The following is a 10,794-nucleotide window of genomic DNA, read 5'->3' on the forward strand; positions in this document are numbered from 1 at the left end:
CCTAAATTGTAGAGAACAGGCTTCATCCATGTTTTTTTTACCAAAGTGTACATCTTCCATTTGTAGACTTGGAAGTTTTTGGAATTTTTGCAACAAGAGATGCATGTCTGGGTTTGTGGTGCTAACTTTGAGTTGTGTGACATTTTGCAAAGAAGGTGCTTAATTGTTTCATTGCTATTACAGAAACAACATCTCTTATCCCCTTTCCAATTTATTTTTGATAAATTATCTTTCAAAAAAATACCCCGCCTTGCAGGTACCAAAATGATTTTTAATATTTAGAGGGATTTTCAGTTTTCATATCAATATGTGGGCGAGAGGAGTGTTTGTGCTCATCAAGAACTGGTACATTGAGCGGACAATTATCAATGCAAAGTAACAATGCATGAACAGCTTTTCCTTTTTGTTTTTGCCTGTGCACTCAAACAAGAAGCACGTGTGTCGGTGTGTGCATTGCAATGCAGACATTCCAGCACTTGGCCACACAATAAAAGCAGTTGGCAGACATTCATGATACCACAAGTGGGCCTGATAACAACACAATACAAGATCAGTTGGGTTTGATCAGACGCACAATTAGCCAGGCTATCCGACGGACAAGCCGTCGACTGAAACAAACAAAAATTGCAAACGATATATTACAAGGAAAAATGTCTCAATAAATAGTACACAAACCTCCAAGTTATAATCATTCCTCGGATATTTAGGTGGACATATAATGGAGCTTAATTAGGACAGTACACGCCAGTTGTACATTGACGGTGTTACATTTTTTTCCCAACACACGGTAAGTAAACACAAACGAGGAAGGTAACGGCCGGTGGCTTTGCGAGGGACGGATCATGAACGCATACATCCAGGAGTTCTACATCCTATGCGTGGATTTGGTTTCCTCCAAATTCTCATGAAAAAAGCTAATTAATTTAGTGGCTGGCCCAATCGTGTTGATAGTTTGAGACCATTGATATGATATTCGGAAGGAAAATATGTGTATATATAGATAGATAGATGGGTGGAGTTGCACAGCACCGTAAGGGCCTTCTCTCATGCTTTGTATGTGCCTGAGAAATTGGGAGGAGAACCAAAAGCATGATAGTTCACAAAAATTCAACTTGGTTCCTTGCTTGCATGATAGCTCACAACCTCGCGTTCGCGTTCCAAGCGTGAGCGCTATTATCTTGCTGCATGGTGATTTATGTGAGCAGTTTTTTTCTTCAAAATATGGCATATGATGCTATCTCATGGGAATAACAACGTGGTGCACAACGCATGCATGCTTTGTTTCATACTAGCGGGAGAAGAGCGCGGCGCACGCCGCGCAAGTAGGTGTTGGTGCCCGTGCGAGTGCCCGTTATGACCTTATGTGGGAATGTGTTCCCACACAGAAATATACATGTTTCTTTAGAAAGGCATTGGAATATTTGGTTGTGCAGGTAAATGATTAGAGATATTAGTTCTGCACAGAAATTTTTGATCTGCACACATCACAATCGACAACCTGCTGGAAGAGCGCAAAATATGGCAATCCAAAGGTTTAAAGGCGATGTACTTCAGTTAGTTTATCAGAAAGTGACCTCAACCTCCAATATGCACTCTCATGTCTGCAAAGAACGCATACACTTGGTCATGTTGGGGCAATGAGCATTGTCCATTCTCTAGGTTTGAGCACCTCTAGCCTGTCAATGATACCTGCAAGAATGAAACTTACGTGATTTAGTATCGTGTGATCGCCAAGTTCGTATTATTCCAACCCTATGCCCATCTTCGTTAAAAAGAGAAAATATGCCCAAATTCTCCCAGGTTTGATTGACGGTGTAGGTCACGGTTATTTTTTAGCGCAATGACCATTCCCCCAACGCTTCGTGCACTTACCTGCGACAACAATTTTTAGCAAAATGACAACAATATATTGAACATGGCAATGTGGGTCATACGACTCATTTTCACATACATTCATCACATAAGAAAGCATGCATTGTTGCATGAGTGAGATCACCAGAAAAAAGGCTCATCCCGCTAAATGTGCATCACTGGAAATCCTGAAATAAATCCAAAAAAATGCGAGCAGGACTTGAACCCTGGTGGACTGGGGATATCACTGTCCTCCTAACGATCCAACCACAGGTTGGTTCGCCATTCAAAAGCACAGTTGACGGCACTTTTATATTCACTCATAGTTACAAAATACAAAGCATGCACATCTTGTCAATTTATTGATGAACACAACTTGCGAAAACCAATTTCCAATGGTTCAATTTAAAAGATTTTGTTGACATGTGTACCTATAATACACTAGAAATAACTATTAAGATATTTGCTAGAAAAATATGCTTTAGCCATCTCTACCACAGTATATAATCAAGTAGAAATATACACAAACATATGCACATACACTCAAGTATATATGTATGCGCCCGTGTTGCTGCCCGTGGTTGCCTTGGATGCTGCTTAAACAGTGTTATATTTAGTGCATAATTTTTTCTTCTTCTGGTTGTTGCTTGTAAGTTGGTGAAGGTTTGCTCTTGTGAATTACTGTTGGTCATGTGAGATACGTTTGGCTGTGTCAGTTTTAGATAAGGTCAGGTGTGAGATAGATGCCAAGATAAAGGAAAAATTCATGTGGAATTCAGTTGAAGAATGACCAAAGATACTACTGACCAACAGGAGACGGTCACATGCTTCCTTGGGTATTTACGTCACCTGGTCAAAGCATGCTGGACAGTAAGATAGGAGAGCCAACCAGCAGGTACTGAGCTAAGAAGTTTTCCATGAATTTTTCATACTAATAGCAACAAGATGACCACAACATACTAAAGGAAAAATACAAGTCAGCTCCTTACGGTCCGGCCCCACATGTCAGAAAGTGATTAAATGAGCTAAATCACCTGTTCAGTGCAAAATGCAAAATGTTTACTGAATGCGCGGTGATTTTTGCAAATGATTAGCGACCTGGTGGCTTTCCGCAGATGAAGCCCCAAATGTGGTGGTTTTTTGCAATTCACTCGCTTTTGTGCTAAACTTGCAAGAGAGAATTACTATGTTTAATGTACAAGATCTTCTTTCCTTAATTATGTTCTTTTTGCAAGATACTGTTGCTCGTATCTTGTGTCTCAATCAGCCATGTTTTCAAGCAAAACTGTACGATTGTTGGCGCGTGCGGCTGTGGGAGAAGGGGGGTACGGGCTAAATTTGGGTCAAAATTGCCCAGGCAGTTAATCGGCCCAGCCAATAATCCAGTCTGACACCGATTAATCGGCTTGTCATACATATAAATCGGTTCACCTAGTTAATTGTGTGACTAGGTGGCTTTTGTATAAGCAGGTGGCAGAGACATGATTAACCGATATTTTGAACAGTGAAAACAAAACAGGAAAAAAGTATGGAAAGGGATCAATAGCTTGTTCAAATGTCTTCAAGTTCGAGGATAACGCAAACCAGAAAAAAAAAACTAATGTATACGGCTACAGGTCAAGCCACGGTCCTGCTATTATCAACTCAGCAACAGATGGAAAAATACTGGAAAAATAATCGGTCCACTTGAACATGTTAGTAGCTGAGATTTCTTTATTCAGGAAAAGTAAAAAAAACCAGGATTGAAAACTTAATTAGCGAATACTGAACAATGACTGTGAAGACTGAAACTATGAACAATGACAAATAAGCAAGCTGTCTAGAAAAACAGAATTAAATTGTAACAGTGATGCTTATGATGTGATAACCCGGTAATAAGCAATCTGAATATAGAACACTGCAGATACCAAGCAGAAATCCCATCTGAGATTCTGAACCACACAAACAGTTTGGCTAAATCCCACTGGAAAACATTGCAACGACTTAATAAAGAAATGCTACATAAGCAGCTAAGAAATACCCCCCCTTAAAGAAATATAAAAGCATTTAGATCACTAATTTAGTAATCTAAACGCTCTTATATTTCTTTACGGAGGGAGTACTACTTACGAGAATTGGAAAGAGATTAGGTACATAAATCCCATCTGAACTTCTGAACCCTGCATATACAGCTGAGGCATCTTGAGAAAAAGAAGCACAACCCCCTGCTGGTGAAACATAGAACGTACACTTACCAAACACACAACATATCTGAAAAAAGAAGAGAAAACGCATGGATGAGGGGGGAATGAACACCACATAAGCATATCTGAAGAACACATGCATGCGGTACTGTACTCACGAGACTTACACTTACCATTTGCAATTATGGATGCTACATAGTACTAACAGTTTTTGCCACTAGCACAGGCAACCCAACCGCCAAAGCAAGGGAAGAGGGGACATAAATTAATGTCTTAACATACGGAATGAGCGTTACTAACAGAGAATTACTACATGCCAATATAAATAGAGCCTAAATTCTATTTCTGTCGACGATTTGCCATGCGCCATGATCTGCTTGAACCCATCCATGCAGATGCGACCCCGCCACGAAGATCGAGCGGGTCCGACTCAGTCTCCCTTGCAGAATACCAATGACCTCGCCGTTTGAGTTGAACAGTGGCGCCCCGGACGAGCTCTCGGCAGTTCTCATGTCGACTTCCAATACATTCATGTTGTACCCCAAAGGATCGGGCATGTCAATCCCCCTTGAAGAAACAGTTGTACCTATAGAGACCATTCTAGGCATATTGGACGGCCAAGACACCATCATGCACTGCCTACAATTTATTGGAGTGTTGGCAGAGATCTCAAGGGCAGGGTGTGCTTGGGCACATACGCCATCGTCTGAGTAATTCTTCAGGCTGCTATTCTCAACACTCAGAACAATTGTGTCTTCACTAGAATCAACCCCAGCTACTGTTGCAATGCCATATTTCCTAACAGCATTAACCAACCTGCCTTCCTGAATAGTTTCTTCCTGATGATCACACAAGACAGTTATGTCCATCATATCAAGTGTCTCTCGTGTCAAAGGCCGAGATGCATTGAAAAGATAACTCAAACCGCGTGCACTTGTCATGATTAGCAGTCCGATTGGTCTAGAATAGTAGGCAAAACCAGTAGAAGAATGTCCATTCCTGACCTTGTCATACCGTGATTTTTTATCTTTTACTATCTTGACCTCATCAGCCAGGATTTTGAGTTCTTCAAGCTGGTCTTGTTTCGGAGCAAACAAGATGGATAAGATTGAACCTTTGACCCGATCAAACACCCGTGTCCAGTCAACGTCCTCCTCCGCCATCGTGTTGCAGGAAAAATAGTCAATTTGTGATCAACGGGTGATGAATAAACAACGAATACTGGAAAGCGGGAGGGAATTGGGGGAAAGGGCGAGGTGGATGCAGTGATGGACCTACGAACTTATTTTTCACTAGATTCATTGTCAAAAATTCTCTTTTAACATCAGAAATAAGCATGATGGGTTCTCAAAAAAGAGCATCGTATGACATTTGTGAATGTTTAAGAGCATCAAACGGCAGTGAATCAAACATTACTAAATATTCAGTCCATTTGGCTATGCTCATATGCAGTCTGTTCATTGGTTGTGAGCTCTTGAGTTATAGTTTCACTCAGGCACAAACAAACTTATGTCTACACAAGCGGAAGTGATGCGATCATAACTATTTTGCATTCGTCTCTTCTTCTTCATCAAATTGATCCAGTCATTCACTGGATCCATTGATGCAAAAATGATATGAACTCTAGTGATGCGAATTATAATTAATATCTTGTACTAAACTTTTATATATTTTTTAAATTATTTCTATCATCATAATATGTTAAGTGGTATAATTTTCTATTACTTAAAAGGAATAGTTATGAACCTCATAATAATACTACTAGAAAATAAGTACAGTTTGTTTTGTTACACCTTTCTAAGATATATCAATGGAAACGTCATTCCATTAAATCTAGACTACAAATTGTAAGTTAAGTTATATTTTAATTAAAAATCATAATTGCATAAATATATGGTATATGCATATATACTTGGGTATATGTGCATATGTTTGTGTATATTTTAACATGATTACATATTGTGGTAGAGTTTGCTAAAGCATATTATCTAACAAATATCTTAATAGTGATTTCTATTGTTTGTAGGTACAAATGTCTATAGAATATTTTAGAGGATAAATTAGACCAATGAAAATTGGTTTTTGCAACTTGTGTTCAACAGTAAGTTGACAAGATGTGCATGCTTCGTATTTTGTACAGAAATACCATTGCTTGTAGTATTTTTTTGCACGATGTGCTCTTCTATAATTCAATTGGTTTCATATACATATTCTACGGGTCACTCAATTTTTTTTCCATGATATGTACACACGAGGTCCTACCAGTATCTCAAATAAAAATTCTACATATTATACATATTGTACCAGTCTTTCAAATCAGGACACCACACTGACCGACGCATGTAGATTCTACATAGCTTCTTCTCCTCTGCATTTCTTCAGACTTCTAGAGAGTGTATGTGTGTGGGATGCTTGTCAGCGCAGACATGAGATGAGAGAGACATCGTGCCATGTCCATTAGGTCGAGAGTGGACATGTGTTGTTTCTGTGTACTCTCTTTGTAAAGACTAGCAAGATGCCCGTGCATTGCACGGAACATCAAGATGCATTTTTTTACAAAACACCTGTTGTGATTGACCCATGCGGGAGTAATCTCATGTGTAAAAAGTAATGATATCTCGAAAAAAAGGAGAGATAAGGTGAGGAGGAGTGGGGCGTGGTGGTGATTGATGGTCGGACTGAGCGGAGGCATGGGGATGGGCGACGCCGGCTGCGGCCACCATGCCAGATTGTTTCAGAGGCTTCTTTTTTTTAATTGCTCAACAATGAGGTTGTGGGAGATAATGATGAATGAGGAAAGGCCTTATCTGCAAATATGAAGAGAGGTGCGTGTATCTTTTTGCAAAATTGCCATAGTTTGCTTTCTACCCGTTAGATATAGATCGCACGGTCTATATTGCAAGACGGCAGACACACCATCATCACCAACTCGATTTTTTATATCTTTGTAAAAAAATATAAGAGCGTTTACATCACACTATACCTAGCCATTCATCGGGCCGGGACGGACTTCAGGCCGGGCCTAACCAAGACCGAGGCAGAAAACCTATGCCCGAGCCTGGCTCGGCCCGGCCATTGGGCCTAGTTAGGCCCAAGCACGGCCCGTCAATGAGAAAGCTCATCGGGCCTCAGGCCTCGGGCTAGGCCCCTTCCTTAAAACACAAAATACCCAAGCCCAAGCCCGGCCCGATGTGCTCTTCGGACTCAAAACACAGGCCCAGGCCCGGCCCGTGGGCAAGACCAGGCCGGGTCAGATATCCTATGGCCAGGTATAGATCACACTATTGAACAATGCAGGGAATGGGATGCAGGTCGAGAGTTTCTGTGTTTGGAGCACCTTGTAGAATCGAGCCATGTGACTGAATAGTGAGCATTAGATCTATCTCAATTTCCAGAACACAACAAAGTATTGTCAATGAAACGATCCAACAAAAAGTGCAAATAGAAACCGAGTGATACTTCTACAAAGCGTGCATGCTTGGTTGGTCCAGCCTATTAGCATGCTCGCTCGCCCTCGCTCGTTGCCCCTTCAGGCTACTGGATCGGTAACAACTACTCCCTCCGTCCCATAATATAAGAACGTTTTTGACACTAGTGTAGTGTTAAAAACGTTTTTATATTTTGGGACAGAGGGAGTAGTAGCTACCCCGTAAAAAAAAGTAATAACTAGTAGTTGCTAGTTTAGAGGGGAAAAGGACTCCCCCGTTTTCTATGAACTAAAACATTATTACTTTTCAAACAAGTTCATAGATTTAAGAAAAGTTCGTAAACTTGAAACTATGTTCATGATAGAAAATTGTGCCCAAATTTATAAAATTTTTACAAATTGTAAAAAGTTCATGGATATAAAACATGTTTAATAATTTTAAAAAATCAGAATTTAAATTTACCCAAATTTAAGAAGCGTTCATGAATTAAAAAAAATTCATGGGTTTTAAAAATATTTGCGGATTTAAAAAAACAAAAATTTAGAGAAACTTAAAGCATTTGAAAGTATGTGCAGTTTTTTTAATAAAAGTTCATAACAAAAAAATAAATGAAAAAATTCAAAGAAAAAATAAAAAGGAATAAATAAATAAAAATAAACCCCCCCAAAAAAACAAAGGTGAATCGAAAACACATGTAAAATGGGCCCCGAAAAGTGGAGAACCTTCTCGAAGGGTCCAAAATCGGTGAGAAAAAAACCTACATGGACCGGTTATGTGTGAACTATGGTAGAGCCGTAAAAAAGTTAATAAACTCCGAATATTTTCGTGATGAATAATTGTTCACAGATTTGAAAAAATTTCTTCGGTACTAAAAGAATGATATATTTGAAAAAATCACATTTTCTGAAAACAAATCCTGAATTTTAAAAAACCTCATCAATTTTAAATAAAAGTTCACATATTTAATAAAAATAACACTTGGAAAATTTTGTAATTTGATAAAAGGTCACAAAGAAAGACAAACAATTCATGGGTTAACAAAAGTTCACACAGATTTGGAAAAAAGTTTATAATGTGAAAAAAGTTTCGTGAAATTTGAAAAAAAAATCAGAAAATTGAGAAAATGTCACGTACTTAAAACAAAGTTCAGAGAAATTTGGAAAATGAAAAACATATTTAAAGAAGTTCACGAATCTGTTAAAAGTTCACAAATTTTATTTTAAAAAAAGAAAAAGAGGATTAAACCGGAGAAGAAAAGAAGGAAAAGAAAGCGAAAAACTAAAAACAAAATGAAATAACCGATAGGTTAAACCGGAAGAAAACCGCCCAGAAGTAAATGCTGTAAAAATCATTGGAAAAAGCTTCCCCCAAAAACTGTTAGAAAGCAGGACCTACATGGGCGGGCCCATTTGCACATAATAATACAGTGAAGGATGTGCGCCGGTAAGTTATTTGTACAATATCCCGCGCTCAAGGCGCGTAATAGGAACTGGGCGTACCATTTCACTCATTAGTGCCAAATACGATTTGCCACCCCACTCAGTTGGTTTCTGTCATATTTTTTCCATGTGTGTTCAACAGACTAATGGACTAAGATAGATTTTTGCTATGTTTTGTCCCCTTTTATTTTTCTGTTTAATTTTTATTTTTTCTCTCAGTACCATTTTTCAACAGACTAATGGACTGAGAAAATAATGCTCGTACAGTTTTTACAAAATGTTCGGAATGTATTTTGCAAACTTTATGTCATATTTTGTACAAGAATGTCTTCATGAATTTCATAAAAATGTTTACCATGCGTTTAGATTAGGCATGTCCATTATTAAGGTTGATTTCTTTTTAAGTTTAGTTTCTTTTTTATTTTCCTTTCTTCATTTCTTTTTTTTTGTTCTGTTTTTCCTTTTCTATATTTTCTTTTCTTTTGGTTGCTTTTTAATACATGTTAAGCATTTGCAAAATGCACACTGACCGTTTTTTAATACAAAGTGAATATTTTTATACACACGTTTGAACATTTCTCGAGCGTTCCACTTAGACCTGGCCATGGGCAGCCCGGTCCGGTTGGCCCAACCCAGCCCGATGGGAACTTCCACTCATACAGTTGTTGTCCACTCATCCACAAATCGATATAATTCTTACTTACACATAGTGTTTTTCAGGGTCAACTTACAAATAGTGTTGTATTTGATGAATTATTATCCAATGATTTTTTGCACTATCTGTCTAAGTAAGTTTTCTTCTGTCCCGTGGCATTGGTGGTCTGTTATGATTAATGTTAATTATTTGTTATGATATGATGTTGTCCTTTTATGCGAATTTATGTGCGTGCACGTATGTTGGACCACACTTAAGAACTAGTAATATGTAATCATGAGTATGCACAAGTATGCATAGGGTGGCGGGAGTCAAATATTGCTGGTTGTGCATGGGCACCATGGTGCCCAATTCAAAAAAAAACATTTTTTTCCAGCCCAATTTTTTTTTTTAAACTTTTTGTAAACACAAACACACACACACATATATATACTACATATGTGCAAAAATTCATTAAATCTTACTTTCACACATGGCGTACAGAAAAAGAAGGAAAATATGTATTTTCAAATGGGCAGGATTTTTTTGTTTTTGCGCCGGAATTTTGTTTTTTTTGTACAGCTGATAAATTACATTTTTTCAAAAAAAAAATCTCATGGATCAGTAGTGAATACATACAAGTTTCCACATAATTATTTCTGATTTATTTGAAACTTTTAAATATGATTTTTAATATTTTTTCTTTCGAAAAAGGGCACCATGGTGCCCGAGCACACAAACTTCGCACTCGGCCGGAGTGGCATATATTACCGTACATGAGTATACTAGTCGAAGGCACGTGCTTTGCACGTGTGCATTCTTAATAAAAAGACCATACAAGCAAAAAGTCTTATGTATAAATGAAACACTTTTTATATGGAGTTTTAGCTTCGCAATCGCTTGCCAATTTACAATGTTCATGAACAATTGGATTTTCTTATATTTCCCAAACATTTAAAAACTTGCAGTTTCCCGCAGAAAAAGAAAAGACAAACTTGCAGTTAATATTCACGAAATGGATTCTACGTACATCATGGGATTAAATTTTGTCCAGAAAATAATAATCTCCATGCATTCTACGTACGTTACTTGGACGTACATGGATGTAATGCATTCTACCATGCATATCCAGTATTTTTTGCGAGCAGAAAAAAGGATATGTATCAGTCCATATCAATGCATGTCGAAAAAATCATGCAAAAACGTGATAATAGCCTGTTCCGCTCGACTTCTATTTAAAAAAAAACTTTTTTGTTTTT

Source organism: Triticum dicoccoides, chromosome 5B (assembly GCF_002162155.2).
Source record: "Triticum dicoccoides isolate Atlit2015 ecotype Zavitan chromosome 5B, WEW_v2.0, whole genome shotgun sequence".
NCBI classification, from domain to species: Eukaryota; Viridiplantae; Streptophyta; class Magnoliopsida; order Poales; family Poaceae; genus Triticum; species Triticum dicoccoides.